A 23184-nucleotide genomic window follows, 5' to 3' on the forward strand; every position below is an offset into this window, starting at 1 on the left:
ACCAAAAAACCACAGGAGGAGGAATATTAGACTGTGAGGGGTCTCTGAAACTGTTGCCCTTGACACACTTCGTCAAGTGGTGAACAGTTTTTCTCTTCCCTAATAGACCTAGATCAAGCCGAGCAGGTCATAAGTGAATGTGTGCACAGGGCCCTCAAGTCCAGACCAGCTGAGAAGACCAAGGATGTAATTTGTAACCTCCTGAATTACCTGGGTATGGCAGCTATACCAAAAACAGCCAGAGAAAAGAGCTATGTACGAAAATGCAAAAATCCTGGTGTTTCAGGATCTAGCGGTACGCACGATAGCATATATTATATAACCTTGTCATTTCACTTTAGAGGTTCTTGGCAGGCTTCCCTGTCCACATTGGCTTCCCCATCCGCACCCCTACCCATTTGTTCAGGGTGCTCACTAGCACCAGTATTTGGTCTCTTTTAACAGGGACTTAAAGGAATCCCAGCCTTCTTTTTTCGGACCACTTAATATCATGACTCTGCAAGATCTTATTACTGAATTGCACTTTGCTCTGTATGTACATAGTTTCATTGTCATATGTGGATGGAAAGTTCACCTTATAGCTGCCTGGATTGTATTAATGAGAGATGGCTAAGCTAAGATTTGATATTAATGGCTTAAATATGCCATAGAAGACAAGCCAGGCGTTTAACCTCCTCATAAGTGAAAAACCTGACATGCTTCTTTTGCAGGAAAAACACTTCCACTATAAACATACATCCCAATTGTGCACACCACACAATTACCAATGGTTCCACAGCACCCACTCATCGTCTGCTAGAAATGCGAGCGTAGCTATCAGCAAAGATGTTACTTTTAGGCTATTGACCTCCTGTGCAGATCCTGAGGGCAGGTTTCTATTTCTAAAGGGCCACATTCTCTAAACCATGATAACTATCGCCAATTTACATGCCCTTAATAGGAAGCAAATCAAATGGCTTTAATCAACCTTGAGTTCTTTTAAACAATTTAAGGAGTGACTTCTAATTGTTGGTGGTGACCTAATTATTGATCTTGAACCAACAATAGATTCCAACTATCATTCCCTTAATTTTCTAATGTTAAATTACATAATCCGTGCAGATATGCATCTGCTGGATGTTTGGCATGTCCATAACCCGGACTAGCGTAACTACACCTTTTTCTCCCAGGTTCATGGCACACATCCATGTCCACTGGCATAGGCCAAATTACGGTTTCTGACCATGTACCTGTCACACTGGTGTTTAATTTCAGGCACCTCCCCGCGAGGACCTGGACATGCAGGTTAAAAGAGATAGTGATGGAAGTTCCTACACATATACTCAAACTAGCAGAAAAACTTGAGCAATTCTTCCAAATTAATGATGAACCTCAAGTCACTGTTCTCTGGAAGACACATACTGTAAGGCCTTCATTAGGGGCGATCTAATCGCTTTAGGCTCCCAACTTATGTAGAATTCTTGTTTAACACCTTAAAACACAGTCTGTTCTGGCCTTATGAACCAGGTCAATCTTTTCAAATCTGACGTGTCCGTTCATGTGGTAATAACTTTGAAATGCTTTTATTTTTTCAAGCGATTCTGAGATTGTTTTTTCGTGACACATTGTACTTTATGTTAGTGGTAACATTTTCTAAATGTAAAATTATCTGCTTGTAAGACAGAGAGTAATACCACACAAAATAGTTACTAGTTAACATTCCCATATGTCTACTTTGTGTTGGTATTGTTTTTTGAACGTCCTTATTTTCCTGGAACGTTAAAAGGCTTATAACTTTAGCAGCTACTTTTCACATTTTCAAGTCCATTTCCAAAACCTATTTTTTTAGTGACCAGTTCAGTTCTGAAGTGGCTTTGAAGGCCCTATATATTAGAATCCCACATAAATCACCCCATTTTAAAAACTGCACCGCTCAAAGTATTCAAAACAGCATTTAGAAAGTTTCTTAACCCTTTAAGTGTCTCACAGGAATTAAAGCAAAGTAGAGGTGAAATTTACAAATACAATTTTTTGGGGGAGAAAAACTATTTTAATCCATTTGTTTTTTCTGAAACACATAAGCTTTTATCAGAGTATCACAACTCAATATTTATTGCTAAAAGTCTGCACAGACCTCAAATGAGCACCTAGTGGGGTTTTTTTTACCTCCTTTTTATTAGAGTATATATTAGGCACCATGTCAGGTTTGACCCCACAGATTTTTTTGATCAATTTAGTGGAATTAGGCAGTGAAATTGAAAATCTAAATTTTTCTGATAAAGCTTTTTAAAGAAATTTTAAATTTTTATAAGGAATAAAGGAGAAAAAGTAATCCAAAATCAATTTCTCCCGATTACAGCAATACCCAATATGTGGTCATAAACTGCTGTCTATAGACATGGCTTTTACTCAAGATTTGCTGGAATAGTTTTCTGGTGCCATGTCGCATTTGCAAAGCCCCATAGGAACGAAAGCAGTGGAAACCCCCCAAACGTGACCCATTTGGGAAACAATACCCCTCAAGGAATTTATCAAGGGGTATAGTGAGGATTTTGGACCCATAGTTTTTTTTGCTGAATTTATTAGGATTAGGGCTTATTCAGATGAACGTATAATACGTCCGTGCAATGCACGTGTTTTTCACGCGCCTCGCACGGACCTATGTTAGTCAATGGGGCCATTGAGACTGTCCGTGATTTTCACGCAGCGTATGTCCGCTGTGTAAAACTCACGGCATGTCCTATATTTGCCCGTTTTTCACGCATCACGCACCCATTGAAGTCAATGGGTGCGTGAAAACCGCGCACGGCACACGGAAGCACTTCCGTGTGCAGGCGCGCGATGCGCGCAACAGTAGTCAAAACTATAAATGAAAACAGAAAAGCACCACGTGCTTTTCTATTTACAACCATACAGAGTGTCATAATGATGGCGGCTGCGCGAAAATCACGCAGCCACGCATCATATGCTGCTAACACACGGAGCTGTTAAGGACCTTTTGCGCGCGCAAAACGCCACATTTTTTTTTGCGCGCGCAAAACGCACACGCTCGTTGGAATCCGTCCTTAGGCTGTGAAAATTTAAAGCAACATTTTTTTCCAATAAAATGTTGATTTTTTTCATTTTCTAAAGGAACACAGGAGAAAAAGCACCCCAATAGCACATTTGTAAAGTAATTTCTCCAGAGTATGACAATATGCATTATGTGGTTATAAACGGCTTTTTTGATACACGGCAGGGCTCAGAATGGCTGGAGCGCTTTTTAGCATGCAGATTTTGCTGGATTGGTTTTTGGTTGCAAAAACCCCTGAAAAGTGACTTTATTTTGGAAAATACACATTTTAACCTGCAGTTTAATAGATTTTATATTATAATTAGGCAGTGAAAATTCAAAATTATTTTCCCAAAATATGTAGTTTTAGCACCCACTTTTTTTTATTTTCACAAAGGGGTAAAAAGAGAAAAAACACCTCACAGTTGGTTACTCAATTTCTTCCGAGTATGGCAATATTCCACATTTTGGAGCTCAGATTTTCCTGGATTGGTGCTCATGCGCAATGTTGCATTTGAAGAGATCACTTAGGTACCAGAGTACAGTGGAAACGCCTGAGAAGTGACCAAATTTGGAAACTACACCCCGCAAGACATTTATTATTTGCCTGGACATATGAGAGGGCTTAGCAGTGATAGAGCACAATGCACATTTGAAGCTTATTTAATGACGTAAAATATTAAAACCCACCCCCAAGTAATAACCTGCATTTTGGAACTACAGACCCTTAAGGCGTTTTAACCCCTTCCCGCCGCAGCCCTTTTTCAGATTTTCATTTTAGTTATTTCCTCCCCACCTTCCAAAAGCCATAACGTCTTTATTTTTCCGTCTATATAGTACTATGAGGGCTTGATTTTTGCGGGACGAGATGTAGTTTTTCGTAGCACCATTTATTTTGGCATATAGTGTACTAGGAAATGGGCAAAAAATTATTTGTGGGGTAGAAAATGAATAAAACAGCGATTCCTCCATGTCTTTTTGCGCGCCGTTTTCACGGAATTCACTGTGCAATTAAAACAACATGTTAACTTTATTCTGTGGGTCAATATGATTACAGCGATACCAAATATATATAGTTTTTTTCTATATTTTACTACTTTTACAAGTAAAAATCTAAGTGTAAAAAAGAAAATTTATTTTGCGTCGCCAAATTCCGAGAGCCATAACTTTTTTATTTTTCCGTCGATTAAGTGGTATGAGGGCTTATTTTTTGTGGCATAAGCTGTCGTTTTTAATAATATCATTTTGGTGTACATGCGATGGTTTGATCACTTTTTATTTCAGTTTTTGTGGGAGATTAGGTGACCAAAAAATAGAGATTCTGGCGTTTACAATTTTTTTTTTCGGCGTTCACCTTGCGGGTTAAATAATGATATATTGTAATAGTTCAGACTTTTACGGACGCGGTGATACCAATTATGTTTATTTTTTTTTTTATTATTATTCTCTAGGGGGAAAATAGGAAAAGGTTTTTTTTTTTAACTTTTACTTTTTTTTTATTTTTTTTTTTACAAAAAAATCATTTTTACTTTTTTTATTAGTCCCCCTAGGGGACTTCAACCAGCGATCGTTAGATCGCTCTCATGATGTACTGCAATACTAATGTATTGCAGTATATCGGGATTCTGACAGGCATCTATTAACCCGTTAGTGACCGCCAATACGCTTTTTCACGGCGGCCACTAACAGGATTTATTCTGATGCATAAGCCTTTTTACGGCACTGCATCAGAATAAAGTAAACAGAGCAGGGAGCTGTCAAATCTCCCTGCTCTCAGCTGCCAGACGTAGCTGAGGGCTGGGGGCGTCCCTGCTCGACCGGGTGAGATCGATATTAGCATCGATCTCACCCGTTTAACCCGGTGCACCGCATCTGAGTGGTTTTTGGAGAGAGGGAGGGAACTCACTTTCATCCCACTGACACCCGGCGATAAGATCGCCGAGTGTCTGTGTCTCCGATGGCAGCCGGGGGCCTAGTAAAGGCCCCCAGGTCTGCCTGTAATGAATGCCTGCTAGATCATGCCGCAGGCATGACCTAGCAGATGCCTGTCCGTGTTAAACGGACAGGCAGTAATACACTGCAATACAAAAGTATTGCAGTGTATTATAATAGCGATCGGAGAATCGCATATTAAAGTCCGTTAGTGGGACTAGTAAAAAAGTTAAAAAAAAAGTTTAATAAAGTTAATTAAAAAAATGTGAAAAAAATGAAAAACCCACTTTTTCCCCTTTCAAACTGCTTTACTATTAAAAAAACAAAATAAAGTAAAAAAGTTACACATATTTGGTATCGCCGCATCCATAACGACCCCGACTATAAAGCTATTACATTACTTAACACGCACGTTGAACGCCGTAAAAAATTAAATAAAAAACAACGGAAAAATTGCTGTTTTCTGTGAATCCTGACTTTAAAAAAATGTGATTAAAAAGTGATCAAAAAGTCGCATCTACTCCAAAATGGTACCAATAAAAACTACAAGTCGTCCCGCAAAAAAAAGCCCTCATACAACTGCATCGGCGAAAAATTAAAAACGTTACGGCTCTTCAAATATGGAGACACAAAAACAAATAATTTTGAAAAAAAAGCGTTTTTACTGTGTAAAAGTAGTAAAACATACAAAATCTATACAAATTTGGTATCGTTGCAATCGTAACAACCCGCTGAATAAAGTTATTGTGTTATTTATACAACACGGTAAACGGCATCGATTTAGGACGCAAAAAAGAGTGGCGAAATGTCAGATTTTTTTCTTTTCCCCCCCAAAAAAAGTTAATAAAAGTTAACCAATAAATATTATGTACCTCAAAATGGTACTACTAAAAAATACAACTTGTCCCGCAAAAAACAAGACCTTATACAGCTATGTCGACGCAAAAATAAAAAAGTTATAGCACTTGGAATACGACGATGGAAAAACGTAAAAAATAGCTCGGTCATTAAGGTCTACAATAGGCTGGTCATTAAGGGGTTAAGCCTTGCCAGAGGGAGGGCTTAATAGGTGCACAAAGATGGCAGACCTGGGGGCCTTCATTAGGCCCCCAGGCAGCCATAGCAACCATTGCCCCCCCCCCCCCGCGATTGCGTTGCGGTGGGCGGCGATGAGCTGTTAGAGGGGGTCGCTCCCCTCTTTCTAACGATTTAAATACTGCGGTCGCTATTGACCGCAGCATTTAATGAGTTAAAAGAGCGGGATCGTGCTCGAGCGCGATGCCGCTCATTACTCTGAAGCCGACACCCGCATCGTATGGAGCGGGTTCACTCCGTGAGCCCACTCCATACTTCCCCTACCCGACTTTGGCGTATGTATACGTCAAATGTCGGGAAGGGGTTAAGGGGTGTGGTGAGCATTTTTGACCCCACAGGTGTTTTTTCATTAGAAATGAATGCGCAGCAGATGGTGCAAAGTGATAATTGTAATTTTCCACTGATATGCCATTTTAGTGCAGAATATGTTATGCACAGTTTGTGCCACTGACGACAAATACCTCATAAACTGTTAAGCGGGTTCTCCCAAATATGGCAATGCCATATATTTGGAGTAAACTCCTGTTTGGGCACACTAGGGCTCAGAAGGGAGGGAGGGCCATTTGGCTTTTAGAATGCAGATTTTTTTTGGTAGTTGTGTTTGAGGTTTTATTTGTATTTCAGGTTATAATGTGTGGGCATATGTAATCTGTGTGGAGTACATCAGGGTATAATAAAGTGGAATAATAATGGGGTAAATAAATAATAATCCAGAGATATGTGGCGAGTGGCGCACTTATAAATGGTGCCCAATCGTATCCCCCTTTTGGAACATTGCACATTTTGCGTCACTATATTCTGAGAGATAGAACTTTTTTTTATTTTTTCGCCAACTGAGCTATGTGAGGGTTTATTTTTTGCGGGACAATCTGCAGTTTTCATTAGGACCATTTTGGGGTACATGTGACTTTTTAATCACTTTTTATTACTTTTTTTTAGCAAGGGGACCTAAAACCAGCAATTCTGTTTTTATTATTTTTTCTTACAGTGTTTACCGTGCACTATGAATTACATATCAACTTTATTCTGCCAGTCGATAAGATTACGACAATACCATATGTATTGTTTGGACAATAAAATCACTTTAAAAAAAAAAAAATATATATATATATATATATATATATATATATATATATATATATATATATATATATATATTCTGAGAGCCATAATTTTTTCATTTTTTCATCAAAGAAGCTGTTTAAGGGCTTATTATTTGCTGGAAGGGTTGTATATTTCATTGGTACTATTTTATACCAATAAATGTATATTGGTTCATGCGCCTTTTTAATCACTTTTTATTCCATGTTTTGGTAGGGGTGGTGACCAGAAAACAGCAATTCTGGCATTGATTTTTTAGTTCATTTTTATTTATGGTATTCACCGTGCAGGAAAAATTAAGTGATAGCTTTATAGTTTGGGTCATTAAGAATGCGACAATATCAAATATGTGTACTTTTTTTTAATGTTTTGATTTTTTTTTCCTGTAATAAAAGGCTTGTATGGGAAAAAAGGTGGTTATTGTTTTTTTAACTTGAAACTTTTTTATTTTTTTACTTTTGTACAACATTTTTATTAACTTTTTTTTTACCTTTTTTTTTTGTCCCACTAGGGGACTTGAAGGCCTGCACTACTGATCCCTTTTCTAATACATTGCACTATCCAGGTAGTCCGTGTAACTCTGACAGCAAGCCTATCATGTCCCGCCTCTGGACGGGGCCTAATCGGCTTCCGTACTCAGCAGACCAGGAGGTCATTGTTAGGCCTCGGGTAGCCATAACAACCATCGGCACCCTGTGATCGCGTCGCTGGGTTGCTGATCGGTTATTAGCCACCTAGATGCTGTGGTCACTTTTTTTTAACCTTACTATGTAGGTTTTTAACCTTACTATGGAGGTTAAACAAAGTTTTATAGATTTATCGCTTACCTATATCCCTTCCTTTTCTCCCATCCCTTGGGACATCTCTTTTTTCAACCGTACTAACTATGTAACTATGTAATACTTAACTTAATATTTCTGAAATTCAGTTTACACCCTGTTTACTTGCAATTGTTTTGTTTCACTGTGTTATCTTTGTGCATCTTCTTCAGCCAGTACAGTTGCTGAAAAGGCGACACTGTATTTGCATTTCTTGAGATGCATCATTATTCAAAATAGCTCATACACGTAAAACACATTAAAAATCTTTCCTTGAGCAAAAATAATCATTTTTCTGCTGTATATATCATTTGTGTACTCAAATTGTAAAATGTAAATTGATATATCAGAAAATGGCCCATTAACTTTTTCATTAATGACAATAATGCATTTTGTGCATCAACCATGGCACTGAAACAGTGTTTCAGGCATCATGAATAAAACAGGATTGTTTAGAACTAAAGGAGACGTTTTGTACCTGTAATTTTTTTAACACACGCTTGGTTACCCAGTTAGGTATAGAATGCTAGATTTTATTAATGCATTTATAAAACCACATAAAGCATAAAAAAAGATAAAATAATACAGTCATTTATGTCTTCCTAAGCATTATTTTGCCTCTGTAATGGCTAATAATTAACATATGTTCTAGATCACTGGTTCTTAACTCCAGCTCTCAAATACCCCTGAGTCATGATTTGAGGATATCCCATAGAGAAAAATGGTAATGCCCAGATGCACTGACAATAATTATATCTCCTGAGCATTGCTAAGTAAAGTAGTTGGGGGTACTTGAGGAATGAAGTTGAGAAACACTCTGGCCATTGACTCCATCTGTACCAATGAAGCTGTGTACTGTACAGTGTGCATAGAAGAAGGGAGCCAGAAGCTACAGGTTGAGAAAACAAGGGCCGGGAGTTGCCCACAATATATGCCAAGTTATTCAATTATTAATACCTATTTACCATTTACATACACTGTATAATCTATATAAAAGTTGGCTTGTTACACTAATAAAAAAAAAAGACAAACATGCAAATCATTATGTGCATGGTTAGATCACTATAGTAGTCTCTCAATTCTTGCCTTACCTCACTCACTAACATTAATAAATGTGAGATTTGGTTCCAGAACTGGAAACGCACAAGCTACTCAACTTCCACACATACTGGCAAGTGCACCACAATAACCATTATTCCTGTCTGTACTTTTTAAAGGGGGTACTAAAAAGGAATTGCCAAGGTCATATGGTGGGATGTACAAGTATGACTAAAGAGACCATAACATGTGTAGTCTATATGATAGACAAGTCGTAGAGTCATCATCTTAACGGGGTTATCCCAGATTAAGTACTTTTGTAAAATTGACCATAAGTGACCATATGACTTCACCGTGTTTCCACCTCACTAGCCGCAACCACATACAACATTCCAGACACGGCTGTGCCAAACATGGCCTCCTTCACTTTACTGTACATTGATCAACAAAAACAGTAGCAGATCTATTGGATGACGCAGTAGCACAGCCACTGTACAGAGCTGGGCGCTGTACAACCTATAGATAGTTTAAGAGGGGCAGATGTAGGCTGAGCTGCGACCACAATATTTTAATTTGAGAAAATTAGTTTATTATTAACTAGTTAATTTTTAAATTTGCTTACATTTGTCAAATACCATCACATCTTTTAGATTCAAAGAGCTTTTTTTATTTTGGATATATAATTAAATGTACTATTGAAATGATTATAAAATATTTAAGTTAAATACAGCATATACAGATGACATAGCTATATTGAGTACAGTATTTTAAGGTTTTCAAATATCATAAATTACAAAATGTTTGAATGTATGACAAATGAAAAAAAAACTTTGCCCATCAAACAAAAAATATAGAAGATCATTGGTCTACATATCCAAGCAACAATTGCAAAACCAATCCAGAATTAACAAAGTATTTACAGGCCTGAATAAACAGAGGCCTTATTGATGTAATTTTAGGATAGTCACAAAGCAATTCAAAGACAATGGGAGAGCATCAATAAGCATTTAGTTGACACAGTGATAATGACAGAGGACAGATGGCACCAAATCAATACTTTTCAGAACCACAAATACATGTAAGTGAAACCAAGAGGTATGCTAACACAATGATGGTGTTGATAGTAAATACTACAGAAATATACAAATTGTCCAAAAACTGTTAGTGTGTTCTCCAATATAGAAAAATAAACCTTAAAGATTTATTCTGCCAAGTTGCTAAGAATCATCTGAGGGAGCTGTAATGGAGGTCATATTCTTTGTCAAAGACTAATGGCTATAGCTAAGAAATGGATTAAAAGAGTTGTTTTAAAAAGAAAGCCTATTTTTAAAGCATAGCTCTTCTTGCTAGAGGGAGCTACATCCAAACTCTCATTTCCCCTGTAGAGGCTGCTGCAAGGCAAATGTTGCATTACATGACGGTGACTAAAATTAATGGGCGACAATGTAATGCATGGAAAACTGGGTCTACATGAGCTCAATCAGAGCGCTCTTCATTCTTGCTCAAAGAGAGAGGAAATTCTCATTAAAGGGGTTGTCCAGTTTAGCTAACCCATTTTCATATACCATTTAAAGATTAAGTTAATACAATGGACTTCCATGTTTAGGATCCTCATCTCTTGTTTCTAGTGGAGATTGGTTACAAAGACACAACGTATTGGATTCAATGGGCCCTCTGTAATGCTTAATTTCCCCTGTGATGGCGCTGTGGGACAATTGAACACTTACAGCCGAATTTTCCCACAGATTACAGCTGTTGTCCCATCAGGGGAAGACTTTGTAATTAGCTTATTATCAAGAGACCCCTATAATATTTAGGGATTGTCCAAAGCGTACAACCCCTTTTTCACCCCATTTTCACCTCAAAAACATCTCCAGAATCCGCTCTTTTCTTACGGAGGAAACCGCCAAAACTCTCATTGTTGCTCTGATTCACTTTCGTCTTGACTACTGTAACTCATTACTAGTTGGTCTTCCCCTCACCAAACTCTCCCCTCTCCAATCTATCCTCAATGCAGCAGCCAGGCTCTTCTTTCTGACCAACAGCTACACCAACGCCTCTAATCTGTGCCAGTCACTGCACTGGTTGCCCATCCCCTTCCGAATAAAATTCAAACTTATTACTCTCACCCACAAAGCTCTCCACAGTGCTGCACCTCCTTACATCTCCTCCCTCATCTCTGTCTACCACCCTACTCGGGCTCTACATTCTGCCAACGACCTTAGATTAAAATCCTCCATAATCCGAACCTCCCACTCCCGTCTCCAAGATTTCTCTCGTGCTGCACCGGTCCTCTGGAATGCGCTACCCCGGACAATCCGATTAATTCCCAATATCCACAGTTTTAAACGTGCCCTGAAAACACATCTATTTAGACAGGCCTATAACATTCCCTAATCTGACTCCTTTCCATGGCCCTCCTTTTAGATTAGTCATCAGAATGAGATTCCCTCACACTTCTTCTCTTCATGTCCATCATACACGGATACTGGCTGGTGACCGGCTCATGCAGCTTTATGTTACCACCGCATGTATATAAAAATGGCCGGACTATTGTACAGAACAAACACTGTTACACATTGTGTCTCCCTTATTTCCTCATAGATTGTAAGCTCTTGCGAGCAGGATCCTCACTCCCCAGGTTTGAATTGTAAATGAACTTTGTCACTATGTAATTTCTGATATTGTTTGTTTCATGTTCCCTCTAAATTGTAAAGTGCCGCGTAATATGTTGGCGCTATATAAATAAAGATTATTATTATTATTATTATAACCCCTTACGGTTTAAATGAGTGTTAGTATGACAGGACCATAATACCTTTAACAACAGCACTGTATAGAATATATGAATATATAGTGTACTAATAGCATTTTTGTATATTGAAATTTTATAAAAAAATTCTAAAAAAACAAACATCACAAGGTATGATTTACTAAATTATTCAATATCTATTGCTGAATTTTTGTGGACTTAAAGTATGATCACATGTGTTAAAACAGCTATTTTAGAATTGTATGGCTTAGATGGCACAATTCCAAATATCTATGTGTCTTGTTTTATTATGTTTCAAGATCAAGCACTATTTAAAAACGCTGTGCATGAGGAACCACCAAATAAGTCCATTAATGTCAGGGTATGTTCACACGGAAATGGCTAAAATTACATAGGCTGAACGCCTCCAAACATCTGCCCATTATTTTCAATGGGAAAAACTGCGTTTTGTTCCGACGGGGCGACTTTACGCAGCCGTTTGTAAAAACGGCGCGTAAAAAAACACGCCATAAAAAGAAGTGCATGTCACTTCTTGAGCCGTTTTTGCAGCCGTTTTTCATTGGGTCAACAAACAAACAGCTCCAAAAACAGCTGTAAAAAAGGCAGCAAATAACGCCTGATGTATAAAAAACGGCTGTAAAAAATGCCTGATGCATAAAAAACGGTTGAAAAGCAGAGGCTGTTTTCCCTTAAAAACAGCTCCGTATTTTACATGCGTTTTTTGTTTAACGGATGAACATACCCTAAGAAAGGAGGTGTAAATCTCACCGCATCATGTTTGCTAAACTAGCTTATTTGTGTCTCTACCTTGTAACATAACCCAAGCTGCAGACCAAAAATATACACAGATAGTTCTTAGAATTTTATTTAATAGTACTGACATGTTTACATCTATATCAAACCATTGTATAAAAAAGGGATCAATATTTAAGTCTCACTATCCGCATGGAAAACAGAATTCTTCACTGCCAACATATAATTTAATTGGGCAAGTAGGAAGGACTTAGTTAAATTGTTTATTGTTGATCTTGATTGACAATGTAAAAATCGTTATTGCTCAAAAATGTAAATGCTGTTCATAGTAAAATCTACATTAATGACAGGCAGACGCCATAGAACAATGGTGCTCTTTGTCTGACCAGGAGGAAACTTCTCCCTGCCGGTTGCGAGTTTATGCCTGTTGGAAATGTCCATCTGATTGTTGCTAGTCTATTTTTAACAGAATTCCACTCTGTTTAAAGAATCCCTACAGGTAAAAAGATTTATCATGTGGCCATTTTAAGTCTTCAGCTTTGTAAAGCGATAAAAATAAAATATTTCCAAATAGGGGCCAAAGGCAGTGTGATGAATGGTGTGTGGCACTGCACACTCATGGAAAGCAATTCCTGCCTCCTGCGATGCCTTCTTCAATTTAATGAGAATTTCTTGTTGCACTCTTGAAAGTTATCCAGGTCTTCGGACCTCTGATGCTCCTTGACGACTAAATCTGCTTTTCTCTCTGGAGTTAATGTAATACACATCAGTACAAGTTTGCAATACATTTCAATACTAACAGTAGCTTTTAGTCACAAAAAACAAATTACAATACATGTCTGAGACCTTTTTTTTGTCCACTCTCACAGAATGTTTCCACATGACATTTCTAAACTGACTGTGTCAACAACACATGGGCTGAGCAAACTACTACCAATGTTTGTATAGCTGTGTATTTGATTTTATGCACCTGTGCGCAATGGGCGTTGCTGAAACACCTGAACTCAAAAATGACAAGGGGTATCCACATACTTTTGGCCATATATTGTATGTGTAGTTTTTGCTGCAGATTCTTCTGCATGTTCATTCCTTAGAGCAATGTGCAGGAGGCACAAAGTCATCTGCAGCTCCGCATTATAAGTGCCACTCTATGGCGCTCCGTAGGCATGATATATTGGAGATTTCCTCTATCGGCATTCACACGCATCTGTATGAATTCAAAGTCTATGGGTGCCCCATCATACGGCCATGTGAATACGGCCTTAGAGTGGAAAATTGGATACAAAGACTGTAAATGATCACTGAAAATATTCTCACCTCTATAATGGAAATGAGAAATGAGAAGACTTCAAGTATAATCCCGAATAAACTGAAGAACAAAAAGTAATACATTCCTACAGACAGTGTCATAACTTGAATTTATAGGGCCCCATAGCAAAATGAGATGGGCCCCCACTACCTAAAGATAGGAAATTGGAAAAGCATCATAAGAAGCATTATTTCATATATGGGTTAAAGGGCCAAATTTCAGAGAATCTACATAGTAATGCTAGATAACAAAAAGCCACCAACTTGTTAGTTTCCAAAAAACAACACAATGTTCTGGCACCTGACCAGGCCCCCTCAATCTCTGGGCCCTGTAGCAGCTACTATGGCTGTAGTTACACCTATGCATACGGACAAATTCCATTTTAAGGCAACAGGTTTGCACAGAGTGGAGAAAACTGAAAGCACAGAATATAACCGAATACATGTAATAGCGAATACATGACTACACTATTGTTTCCGATAAAAAACATAAACCTTTTGGAATGGAGACAAACGAAAACCATTTGAAATTGAAGCATTACCACTGAAATCAATGGTACTGCAAACGGAAGCTATGGTTTCCGTTTGTTTTTCCGTTAATGGGTTCCTCCGATGGAAAGGTCTAACGGAACCCATGAACGTAACCCCACACTGATGTGAACGAGGCCTTACGATTGTGCTATTTTCTGCTCCTGAAGTAATTCCAAACACAATACAAACAATTGATGTGACTTCACTCAAACTATACTTGAATTCTATGGCATTCTTTTTCCAGAAGTTATACCCTTAGATTCAGCAGCAATTCATGCAGCAAGGAACATCAAAGCTGCTAATAAAGGCTGCAGTTTTCTTACTGTTCACCAATTTGACTACAACCTTGCAATTTTAAAGTGGTGTGTAAATCTAGAAATCTAGCAGATTACACGCCATGTTACATTCCAAGCTTGTAAAACAGCAGAATAATAAGTCAGCTTAATCCTCAACCAAAAGTTCTCACAATTCAACAGAGAGCAATCCGCCTCCGCAGACCCCATTGTAAGTCAACCCATACCACTCAAAGTAGCGCACTATTCTTGAAGATAGCAGTATTATTTTCAGGGGCAATCCATTCATTTTGCAAAGTTGCCTACAGAAACAAGTGCCATGCCATTCGTTACCAAAGTCACCAAATATTGTAAAAGTAAAAATACCTACAACCCCTACAAATGGTTACTTTGGCAACAGCTCCATGGTGCAATGTAAGTATTGATTTGTATGCCACTTAAATGTATTATTAATGATTACTCTAAATACCCAGTTGTTGGATAAAATCTTTTTCTTAGCATAAAGTTTTCTTTGTCTGGAATTCCACAGATTGTGAAAACAAAGGATGGAACATGTTTTAATAGACATCAATTTCATTTACCTGTCAACATAGCTGTATGAGGGCTTGTTATTACTGATTTTACGGTAAAGTCTGTGCTGTCTGCTGCTAATAATTCTACAGTTAGGGCACGGCCAGACGTGGCGGAATTGCTGTGGAATTCCGCTGCGGACAGTCCGCAGTGGAATTCTCCAGCGGCCATTTTTTACAGTTGTTTCAATACATTTTTAGGCAAGTTAGTTCAGACGTTGCAGAAAACTCTGCTACGGACCATAGGCTGCGGTGCGGAATTATCCCTTCGCAGCATGCACTGACTGTTGCGGAGAAGAAGCGGAATTTCACTGCGGATTGCAGCCTTTGGAATGCAAAAACTGAAATCTGTGGCATGTCCGCTGCCTTTTCTGCAACGTCTGAATTACCTGTCAAATATGCAAATGGTGCAGATTCGTTGCGTAATTGCCCCAAATCTGCACCAACATTTGCAGCGGAAAAACTCTGCCACGTCTGGCCGTGTCCTTAGAGACTGAGCTTCCTGCTCATCCCCTTGATTCCTGTATGCAGAACGGCTGCCATCGCTACAGAGTTCTACTGAGTTCTAAGGCGCAGACTTGTCACACAGTCCGTGCTGCTTCTAAAAGCAAAATTGTTTTGTTTTGTTTTTTTATGTTTTAAAACTTTTTAACAATAAAAACACGTTTTATGGAACAAGAAATATTTTTGTGTCACCACATTCTGAGAGTGATAACATTTTTATTTTCCATCAACGTAGCCTTAGGAGGGCTTGCTTTTTGCAGGATGAGTTGTAGTTTTTAGTGGCACCATTTTACAGTACATATAATTTGTTGATTAACTTTCCTAATTTTTTGGAGCAAGGGGGGAATAGAAAACATTAAATGTGCCATCATCTTTTGGGATTTTATACCATGCACTGTGCAGTATGAATTACATGTTAACCTTATTTTATGGGTGGTTACGATTGCAGTGATATCTTATATGTTTTATGTATTTTTTTAATGTTTTTTTGTTTATAGATGATTATTTTCAAACAATTAAATCGTATTTGATGAAATAGTGGCTGACTTTATTTTAATTTAACTTTAATATGTTTTAAGTGCCCCTATGGGATTTGAAGCTGTAATCAGTTGAGCATATATACTACTTTGGATAACTAAGTATTTTCCTGCCAGAGGCATGGCCTTATAGGTACAAACCTATGACAGGCCTGGGGGCTCTTGCTAGGCTCCTGGCTGCCATGGTTACCAATCAGCACTCTGCATTTGTGTCACAGGTACAATAATGAGCTGGTAGAGGGAGCCCCCTCCCTAATTCAAACTCCTTAGGTGCCAGAGTCGCTATTGTTAGCTGCCCCTAAGGGGTTAAACAGTAAACTCACGGGTAGCCAGCAGTATCTGCTGGAGCTTTTTCGACATATCTGTCAAGGGTGTTCGACTTGGGATTTAAGAATAAGACCCCTTTGTGGCTACAAACTAATAATGATGTAAAAAAGTTTGCTTCTCTGAGTAACAACATCAGAAGTAAGAGCTTGGAAGACCTTCTCTCAAAGATTATAGAGATTCAATTATTTTGTAAAATTAGATTGACAATCCCTGCTGAGAACAAGGCTCAGTTCACAACTGCATCGTAAGCTCCGTAAGGGTCCTTCGTCAAAGATTTTGTCATTTTTGCATGCTGCAGTATTTTGTTCATAAAAACCACGGACACCATGATAAAAACCCAACAGAACCCTTTAAAGTCAATGGGTTTAGTCGGGTGCCGTTGGTTTCTATCATGCGACAGATCTGTTATTTTAATGTTACCGTATACAGTTTCTGTTTCATGTTAAAAACTTGAAAGTTACTCTTAAGAGATCCTGTCGCAATGACATACCTCTTTAAATTAGAGCATCTCTCACCGAATTTTCGTTATCTCCCGGTCAGGATACAGGTGACATATTACATACCGTACTACATCTTATGAATATTTCCAATTCTAGAATGCTGCCATATGTTAGCCTCTATGTTTAATAGATATTTCCCAATTTCTCTAACTATAATGCTCCTTAGTGCCTAACTTGTAAAAGTTATATACTGTGCATATATAATACATCACCATGGCATAAAATTAATCTTATAATGCTATATATAAAAATTGAGGCAAAGATGACCCTGCAGAAAATTTGAGGACCTTTGGCATCATTGGTTTAACTACACTACCTCCTACAGACCTACAACAAGCATCCTATCTTAGGTATCTCCTCATAACCCAACCACATTCTGAACTTGAAACATACCAAATATATTGCAGATTTTCTGTAACTTATCCTATCATGTCTTTGTCATCTCTACCTTAATGTAGTCTATGATGTAAGACCCATCACTCTCATGAAAATTCCAGTTTATTACTCTTTTTTTGTCTTCTTTCTTATGTTTCAAGGTGTAATAGTGTAGACTTTCACTGCTTGCCAAGGCCTACCTTGCTGCCCAAGTGTGGTGCGTACAGTACAACACCTTTACTGTTTGATGTAGATCTACATGTTTACAGCTGTATTGTTGCATTGTGCTTGAATCAACTCCTAAACCGATGTGTAAGGAATTCATTATTCTTTTATGATATATTCTGTTATAAACAGTGAAAATCTCCCAATAAAACTATATGATGACGTAATGCTATAGTAGAGTTATACTAATATGTGTAATTACAACCTTTTACTCCCAAAGTGGTAAACAGGGGGACTAAAAAAACAAACCCCTTCCTAGTTCTGTGGAGAAACATGACATTTAACATGATTACTCTCAGCCAGTCAGCAATTCTAGAAAGGACCCTTTTTTTTTTACTCCTTTTTCTGAGGAGTTGTAGAATGTGAATCAAATGATTCTTTTTAGATTTGCTAACTGGCTATGAGGGATAATATGATGCCCCATCTGACTCCACAGAACCAGAAAGTGCTTTTTTTTTTACAGTTCCCTTAGGTGGCTGTTTAGTGGGTGTACTTGTACCCACTAGTTTAACTATGTTAGGGTATAATATTGATATTATTTTGAAGGAAGTCTGGGCAAAATTGATAGACTTTGGTATGCCTAGTGCAGGGCCTGAGAGGTGGTGCATGACACAGGGATTCAAAGAGCACCAATGAGAAAATTCCTGTATCACGCTTCACCCCTTTGGGCCCTGCACTGGGCATTGCACCATGTAACAGGTGTGCCTAGAACGTTTCCTTAATAAGTTTGTCAAAGCGATAGGTTCTCTTCAAGAATGGAGAACTGGAAGCAGAGATCTAAGGCTATGTTCACACGGAGTATTTTGGGGGAGGAATATCTGCCTCAAAATTCAGTTTGGAACTTTGAGGCAGATATTCCTCTCCCTGCACGCCGATTTTCACGGCGGTTATCGCGCCGTTTTTCACCCGCGGCCATTGAGCGCCGCGGGCATAAAACAGCAAGAAATACGCTTTCTCCTGCCTCCCATTGAAGTCAATGGGAGGTCAGAGGCGGAAGCGCCCGAAGATAGGGCATGTCGCTTCTTTTTCCCGCGAGGCAGTTTTACTGCTCGCGGGAAAAAGACGCCGACGCCTCCCATTGAAATCAATGGGAGGCGTTCTCGGGCCGTTTTTGCCGAGTTTTGCGACGCGGTTTCCGCGTCAGAAAACTCGGCAAAATACCCCGTGTGAACATAGCCTTAGAAGAGCAGCCTGGATAATTGCAATATACAAATGTCTTTTCAGAGAAGTTGCTGAAATAAAACAAACAATCTCTGTGTCTGGGAGCACACGATACTATGTTTAAAGAAATACTGGAGCATTTGTTGTATTGTAGAACACACAGAGTCACTAATATGTCTAGTTCATTTTTAGAAACTTAGCAAGATATTTTTTTCTTTTTGCGAATGCAGTTTCTGCAAGATTTCTTACTCTGAAGCATTAATTTATATTTGAAATTATTTTTACTATGCTTTTTATTATAGTCATTGTTACATGAATAAATCTTTAGAGTAATACGTTTTGCTAGGAATGGTCATAAAAATTTACTGACAGTAACTTTTACCATGTCCCTTAGAATCTTCCAATACAACTATAAAATAACTCTCATTAATGACCTCTAAATGGTTGTGTAATGACCCAGATTAGATTATAAATGCAAAACCATTAAATAATCCCTAGCTCTTACTGCGCTTAAATCTCCCTTTAAATACATACAGTACATAGGTTATAATGTAATGACTAAAAAAGCAGAAGCTATGTTATCTATTCAAAGAATTTTATATATGAACCTTTATATCACCAATATGTCAAATCTAATATAAATTTGTGACATCCTATTTACTGTTGGAAAGTGCATTTCAAATTTCTTAGCATTGTTTATACTGTTTCATATAATAATGAAATGTTAAAAACTAATGTAATAATTTGATTTTACTTGTTTTTTAAAAATATTCATATTCAATAAACAGTAAGTCTTCATTTGTGTTAAATATCCAGTAGATGTTGTCACTTCTGCAATGTCACATTTTTGGAGAATGGGCACACAATAGGCCAAGAATTGTTGGCAGGCATTTAAAAGACCTTTAGGAGAGCATGGTGAATGCTGTATGCATAATACCTAGGGTTCTTACTCACAAGGTAGAGAAGTAGCTCAGAGGGCGGCACTATTAAACCACCATGATAGAAGGCACATTCATTTTTTGGAAAATTTGTTCACAGCAATCCAGACATTTTCTCTCTAAAAAAGTAAATGATTTCTAGAATCTGACCATTTCCTGGCCCTGCATTGTTTGCTTCTTTAAAAATAAAATAAAGCAGAGGCTACATTCATATAGCACATTTATAGGCCTTATTCACATGGCTGTATTACAGAGTCATGTTTAGTTCCTTAATGTGATGCCCATAGAAATTTATGGGCCCATACTACACCTTCATGTGCCTCAAGACCGCAGTGAGAAGAAATTTGAAAGACACAGAGGATGATCATGCGGTGCCTCTCCATTCAAAGGCTATGGGACTGACCAGTGGAGAATTAAATTGAACATAGGGCCTGGGCTGTTACCCAAACTTGGGCCCCCCTTCTCCACCGCCGCCGTGCCGCACCGTAACTATTGTTAACACTACCTTTTTGTGCAAGTATTAACAAGTGGGTGTTACGATTCCCCTTGTCAAAGGGCTGTGTCCCTACATATTGACAGTATCACACTGTGCAGGGACACATCCTCCTGACAAGGGGAATGATACCACATATTTGTCTATCAGTCCTGGACTGCACAAAGACTTTTTGTGAAATGGAAGGATTTCTTATAATAAACATATTAGGAGAAGTGACAGGTTCTCTATAAATCCAGTGACTCACAGGTGATGATTTCTCACATTCTAGTAGTTTTTTTTCCTCTTTTCTTCTCCATCTGGTCCAGACTTCATGATGACTCCTCCCGGCCATGACCCATTTCTATAGAATTTGCCGCTTAGATGTCTTCGGCTCCTCACTTTTCCAACATTTCCACACCTGTAAACGAAGATAAAATTATCATGATGCCACACACTGTACCACTAAATATAACAGCACCATACACGGTAACCCTGAATATAATGATACCATTCACTGAGCCCCTAAATATAATAACCATACACTTCGTCCCTAAATATAATAACAGTACACTGCGTCCCTAAATATAATAGCAGCATACACTGCACCCCTGAATAAAATAGTACCAAACTCTGTGCCCCTGAATAACACTGTAAAGTAAAGCAATACACGCCACAGCCCCTGTAGGGAGCGCCACACACAGCCCCTGTAGATAGCACCTCACCCCCTGTAGATAGCGCCACACACCGAACCCTGTAGATAGCGCCACACACAGACCCCTGTAGATAGCGCCACACGGCTCTCCTCTCTTGTATAAAGTGCCACACAGCCCCCTTCATATAAAGTGCCACACAGCCCCCTTGTATATAGTGCCACACAGCCCCCCACCTGTATATACTGCCACAAAGCCCCCCTTGTATACAGTGCCACACAGCCTCCCTCTTGTAAATAGTACCACAGAGCCCCCCCTGTATATAGTGCCACACAGCCCCCCCTTGTATAAAGTGCCACACAGCCCTTCCCTTGTATATAGTGCCACACAGCACCCCCTTGTATATAATGCCAACCAGCTCCCCCCTCCCTTGTATATAGTGCCAACCAGCTCCCCCCTCCCCTTGTCTATAATCCCCCTTTGTATATAGTGCTATACAGCAACCCCCCCGAGAAATTGCAACATAGTCCCACCCAAAAAAAATATTGTACTTACCTTGCCCCATTCCCGCGACAGATATAGCACTGCACATCCTCTGGGCGGGACACTTGCGCAGACCAGCGTGATGCAGTGACATCTTCACGCCGGCCTGCGCAGGGAGTCTTCCCAGCGCCGTATCGGCTGCAGGCATAACATGGCCTGCCGCCTATAGTATTCATTTGTATCTGCGTCCTGAGGACTTAGATAAAAGTGAATGTGTCTGTTGCTAGCACCAGGACCCCCTCCAGTGCTAGCGACGCCACCGCCATAAATGTTATGGGCCGGGCCCAGGGGCCGGGCAGCCATGAGACCCCTGAGAGCCTTGGGCCCCAGGTGGCTGCCCAAACCCCTCTTATGATGATCCGCCACTGGGACTGACAGAGATAATCGAGTGCTAGGTAAATGCTCATTCGCCGGGTCACAGCGATCAGACACTTATCACTTATCCTGTGGATAGGGGATAAATGTATTTTCTGGAAATACCCCATTAATGCACTACATTATGTAGATAAAAGGCTATTACCAGATGTGGAGGCTGTTGAAGGGACCACACTGCAGATTAAATAATTTGTTTTCTCATGACTTAGGATGTAGTGTAAGTAGTCAAATATTATAACTATGCTACTTGTATGCTTAATATTTAGTTTGAGTGATCAAAGAAGGACTTAATATTGCTGCCCTGTTTGGGGACAGCATAAAGTAGTAACCAACATGCTTATTTTAACGAGCTGTCACTTATTAGTTAATGTTCCGCATCTGGTGTTGCAAGCTTGAGTCCAAGTATATTCATGTTTTCATGCTGCCTCCGCCCTCCAGCCGTTGATTGACAGTTTTGTCCCTATGCATAGTAATAGGGTGAAAAGTGTCAATCAGCAGCTGAAGGGTGGGGGGCTGGGGGAAGCATGAACATATGAATATAAATGGACTCAGGCTTGCAGCATCAGACACGTGCCGCAAGCATAAGTGCTAAATACTCCTAAACTACAGAACATTAATTAATAAGTGACAGCATGCTGAAATTAGCGTGTCTGTCACTTTTTTATGCTGCCAGACGGCAGCATTAATATGTGACACTTCCTCTTTAAAACCCAGAAACAGGAAACATCAGAATAATGTGCACCTTGTCGCCCTTCTGTAACTGTAACGTCCGTGGTCACTGACCACGAACTCCTTCCATCCAGTCGACACCCTTCTCTCCAGAGATGTCTGCACATGCGGCCGTCCTGTTCCACAGTGACCATCAGGGTGCGCTCGCGAGCTCAGTCCAGACTTAAGGAGCCAAAGAGCATACAGGTGGGAGATTGAGCTGATTGCTCCCTGAGCACCCTGGGCTATAAGAAGGACTGTGCCTCTCCCTGCAATGCCTGAGTGTTGTTGTCGTACCCTAGTTTGTCTGCGCAAACGGTCTCCTAGGGTTTCCCAGTGTTTCCCGTTCTTGCTACCTGTAACCTGTATCCCGTGCTATCCTGGTCAAGTACCGTGTTGAGCTGAACTCGTGCTGTGCTGTATACCACGTCTGTTTTGCTACACCATGCCTGGAGCCTGCCTGCTGCCTAGTCCCAGCCGAGCCTGTCTTGCTACTGTCTGAGCTACCACAGGTACACTATACGAACGATAGACTGTGACCTGTGTCCTGTTGGCCAGCTGCCATACCATCAAGGCGGTACAGCCCAGTGGGTCCACATACCCAACGTAACAGTAACATTGGCTA

General features: G+C 39.4%; 1 long non-coding RNA gene across 2 annotated transcripts in view; it reads right to left on the reverse strand.

The window, feature by feature from the left end:
- The window catches only part of LOC142761320 (uncharacterized), a 158523-nt gene that overhangs the window by 118469 nt on the left and 16870 nt on the right, over positions 1 to 23184 (reverse strand). Inside the window, exon 4 of one of the 2 annotated variants that reach the window (XR_012883611.1) lies at positions 12688 to 13286. The exons of the other annotated variant lie outside the window; for it this stretch is intronic. This is a non-coding gene — a long non-coding RNA (uncharacterized LOC142761320). Of the gene's footprint in view, positions 1 to 12687; positions 13287 to 23184 lie in introns of those variants that run through there. 2 annotated transcript variants of the gene reach the window in all.

This window comes from Rhinoderma darwinii, chromosome 4 (assembly GCF_050947455.1).
Source record: "Rhinoderma darwinii isolate aRhiDar2 chromosome 4, aRhiDar2.hap1, whole genome shotgun sequence".
NCBI classification, from domain to species: Eukaryota; Metazoa; Chordata; class Amphibia; order Anura; family Rhinodermatidae; genus Rhinoderma; species Rhinoderma darwinii.